The sequence below is a fragment of the Nerophis lumbriciformis genome, linkage group LG21 (assembly GCF_033978685.3).
Source record: "Nerophis lumbriciformis linkage group LG21, RoL_Nlum_v2.1, whole genome shotgun sequence".
In the NCBI taxonomy this organism is placed as follows: Eukaryota; Metazoa; Chordata; class Actinopteri; order Syngnathiformes; family Syngnathidae; genus Nerophis; species Nerophis lumbriciformis.
Window position 1 is genome coordinate 12,315,001 of NC_084568.2, and position 5,000 is coordinate 12,320,000.

A 5,000-nucleotide genomic window follows, 5' to 3' on the forward strand; every position below is an offset into this window, starting at 1 on the left:
ACTACATTTTTCATATGTTATTGTATGTGTACAACTACTTTTGTACATGAATTAGTGTGTACAACTACATTTGTCATATGTTATTGTATGTGTACAACTACATTTGTACGTGAATTAGTGTGTCCAACTACATTTTTCATATGTTATTGTATGTGTACAACTACATTTGTACGTGAATTAGTGTGTACAACTACATTTTTCATATGTTATTGTATGTGTACAACTACATTTGTACGTGAATTAGTGTGTAAAACTACATTTGTACATGAATTAGTGTGTACAACTACATTTTTCATATGTTATTGTATGTGTACAACTACATTTGTACGTGAATTAGTGTGTAAAACTACATTTGTACTTGAATTGGTGTGTACAACTACATTTTTCATATGTTATTGTATGCGTACAACTACATTTGTACGTGAATTAGTGTGTCCAACTACATTTTTCATATGTTATTGTATGTGTACAACTACATTTGTATGTGAATTAGTGTGTATAACTACATTTTTCATATGTTATTGAATGTGTACAACTACATTTGTACGTGAATTAGTGTGTCCAACTACATTTTTCATATGTTATTGTATGTGTACAACTACATTTGTACGTGAATTAGTGTGTAAAACTACATTTGTACGTGAATTAGTGTGTCCAACTACATTTTTCATATGTTATCGTATGTGTACAACTACATTTGTACGTGAATTAGTGTGTAAAACTACATTTGTACGTGAATTGGTGTGTACAACTACATTTTTCATGTTATTGTATGTGTACAACTACATTTGTACGTGAATTGGTGTGTACAACTACATTTTTCATATGTTATTGTATGTGTACAACTACATTTGTACGTGAATTAGTGTGTACAACTACATTTTTCATATGTTATTGTATGCGTACAACTACATTTGTACGTGAATTAGTGTGTCCAACTACATTTTTCATATGTTATTGTATGTGTACAACTACATTTGTACGTGAATTAGTGTGTAAAACTACATTTGTACTTGAATTGGTGTGTACAACTACATTTTTCATATGTTATTGTATGCGTACAACTACATTTGTACGTGAATTAGTGTGTCCAACTACATTTTTCATATGTTATTGTATGTGTACAACTACATTTGTACGTGAATTAGTGTGTCCAACTACATTTTTCATATGTTATTGTATGTGTACAACTACATTTGTACGTGAATTAGTGTGTCCAACTACATTTTTCATATGTTATTGTATGTGTACAACTACATTTGTACGTGAATTAGTGTGTCCAACTACATTTTTCATATGTTATTGTATGTGTACAACTACATTTGTACGTGAATTAGTGTGTACAACTACATTTGTCATATGTTATTGTATGTGTCCAACTACATTTTTCATATGTTATTGTATGTGTACAACTACATTTGTACGTGAATTAGTGTGTACAACTACATTTGTCATATGTTATTGTATGTGTACAACTACATTTGTACGTGAATTAGTGTGTCCAACTACATTTTTCATATGTTATTGTATGTGTACAACTACATTTGTACGTGAATTAGTGTGTAAAACTACATTTGTACGTGAATTGGTGTGTACAACTACATTTTTCATATGTTATTGTATGTGTACAACTACATTTGTACGTGAATTAGTGTGTACAACTACATTTTTCATATGTTATTGTATGCGTACAACTACATTTGCACGTGAATTAGTGTGTCCAACTACATTTTTCATATGTTATTGTATGTGTACAACTACATTTGTACGTGAATTAGTGTGTCCAACTACATTTTTCATATGTTATTGTATGTGTACAACTACATTTGTACGTGAATTAGTGTGTACAACTACATTTTTCATATGTTATTGTATGTGTACAACTACATTTGTACGTGAATTAGTGTGTCCAACTACATTTTTCATATGTTATTGTATGTGTACAACTACATTTGTACGTGAATTAGTGTGTACAACTACATTTTTCATATGTTATTGTATGTGTACAACTACATTTGTACGTGAATTAGTGTGTCCAACTACATTTTTCATATGTTATTGTATGTGTACAACTACATTTGTACGTGAATTAGTGTGTAAAACTACATTTGTACGTAAATTAGTGTGTACAACTACATTTTTCATATGTTATTGTATGTGTACAACTACATTTGTACGTGAATTAGTGTGTACAACTACATTTGTACGTGAAATAGTGTGTACAACTACATTTGTACATGAATTAGTGTGTACGACTACATTTGTACGTGAATTAGTGTCCAACTACATTTTTCATATGTTATTGTATGTGTACAACTACATTTGTACGTGAATTAGTGTGTCCAACTACATTTTTCATATGTTATTGTATGTGTACAACTACATTTGTACGTGAATTAGTGTGTAAAACTACATTTGTACTTGAATTGGTGTGTACAACTACATTTTTCATATGTTATTGTATGTGTACAACTACATTTGTATGTGAATTAGTGTGTACAACTACATTTTTCATATGTTATTGTATGTGTACAACTACATTTGTACGTGAATTAGTGTGTCCAACTACATTTTTCATATGTTATTGTATGTGTACAACGACATTTGTACGTGAATTAGTGTGTACAACTACATTTTTCATGTTATTGTATGTGTACAACTACATTTGTACGTGAATTAGTGTGTAAAACTACATTTGTACGTGAATTAGTGTGTACAACTACATTTTTCATATGTTATTGTATGTGTACAACTACATTTGTACGTGAATTAGTGTGTCCAACTACATTTTTCATATGTTATTGTATGTGTCCAACTACATTTGTACGTGAATTAGTGTGTCCAACTACATTTTTCATATGTTATTGTATGTGTACAACTACATTTGTACGTGAATTAGTGTGTCCAACTACATTTTTCATATGTTATTGTATGTGTACAACTACATTTGTACGTGAATTAGTGTGTCCAACTACATTTTTCATATGTTATTGTATGTGTACAACTACATTTGTACGTGAATTAGTGTGTACAACTACATTTGTCATATGTTATTGTATGTGTCCAACTACATTTTTCATATGTTATTGTATGTGTACAACTACATTTGTACGTGAATTAGTGTGTCCAACTACATTTTTCATATGTTATTGTATGTGTACAACTACATTTGTACGTGAATTAGTGTAAAACTACATTTGTACGTGAATTAGTGTGTACAACTACATTTTTCATATGTTATTGTATGTGTACAACTACATTTGTACGTGAATTAGTGTGTCCAACTACATTTTCCATATGTTATTGTATGTGTACAACTACATTTGTACGTGAATTAGTGTGTAAAACTACATTTGTACGTGAATTGGTGTGTACAACTACATTTTTCATATGTTATTGTATGTGTACAACTACATTTGTACGTGAATTAGTGTGTACAACTACATTTGTCATGTTATTGTATGTGTACAACTACATTTGTACGTGAATTAGTGTCCATCCATCCATCCATCTTCTTCCGCTTATCCGAGGTCGGGTCGCGGGGGCAGCAGCCTAAGCAGGGAAGCCCAGACTTCCCTCTCCCCAGCCACTTTGTCCAGCTCTTTCATGTTATTGTATGTGTACAACTACATTTGTACGGGAATTAGTGTGTACAACTACATTTTCCATATGTTATTGTACGTGTACAACTACATTTGTACGTGAATTAGTGTGTACAACTACATTTTTCACATGTTATTGTGTGTACAACTACATTTTACATGTGGTAGTGAGTGTATAACTACATTTTTATATGAATTAATGAGTGTACATTTCCATTTTACATATGTGTGTGTACAACTACATTTTGTATGTTTTATTGTGCGTACACGTAAATTTTTACGTGAACTAGTGACTGCACAACTACATTTTACATGTGGTAGTTTGTGTTCAAGTACATTTATACATGTATTAGTGAAGTGAAGTGAATTATATTTATATAGCGCTTTTTCTCTAGTGACTCAAAGCGCTTTACATAGTGAAACCCAATATCTAAGTTACATTTAAACCGGTGGTAGTGTGTGTACAAGTACATTTATACGTGTATTAGTGTGTGTACAACTACATTTTACATGTAGTAGTGTGTGTACAAGTACATTTATACGTGTATTAGTGTGTGTACAACTACATTTTACATGTGGTAGTGTGTGTACAAGTGCTAACGATTGTACCACATTAGCATGCTAGCTTTTTTTGGCTGATTTTACGGGCATACACATCAGCGTCAAATATTTTGGTACTTGAGGAATGATGCCTGTTAGCATGCTAACATTAGTATGCTAATTTTTTTTGGGGGGGGGGTTTGGTAATTTTGTAGGCACGATATACACCTCAGTCAGATTTTATTTTAGTACCTAATGCATGCTAACATTTCAAAAAAAATAAATCAGGTACACACCTCAGTGTAATATATTTTGGTATTTGACACATTAGTTAGCATTTTAGCATGTTAATATTAAAATGCTAACTTTTTAAGTAATTTAGGGGGTATACACCTCAGTATTTCATTCATGCTAAATGTAAGCATGTTATTGCTAGTTTTTGTATTTTTTAGCTCTTCGCGCTCATATCCTTTTTAGCTAAATTAGCAGGTATACACCTCTGTGTCGTATATTTTGGTATTTCAATAATGCTAACTGTAAACATGCTATTGTTAGCATAGTACTGTTAGCAAGCTAACTTTTTTTTTAGCTCATTTTGTTCAAATTCTCTGTTACGTGACACTATCTGGCCAGTGGAAGCATATTTTAGCTAATTTTGTAGGTATGAACCTCAGTCATATTTTTGTACTTGATGCACTCTGACGTTAGCATGCAAACATTTTAAACACATTTTTCAGATACACACCTTGGAGTTATATATTTCGGTATTTGACGAATGTTACAATTAGCATTTTAGCATGCAACATTAGCATTCTAGTTCTTAGCCAATTTAGCAGGTATACACCTCTGTCATATATA

The 5,000-nt window shown here is 31.3% G+C and overlaps 1 protein-coding gene and 1 long non-coding RNA gene across 2 annotated transcripts in view; one reads left to right on the plus strand and one right to left on the minus strand.

Moving 5' to 3' along the window:
- LOC140679675 (uncharacterized) overlaps nucleotides 1-5,000 on the plus strand; it is a 348,204-nt gene that overhangs the window by 123,699 nt on the left and 219,505 nt on the right. The gene's annotated exons all lie outside the window — the stretch shown is intronic.
- drd2l (dopamine receptor D2 like) overlaps nucleotides 1-5,000 on the minus strand; it is a 51,635-nt gene that overhangs the window by 15,113 nt on the left and 31,522 nt on the right. The gene's annotated exons all lie outside the window — the stretch shown is intronic.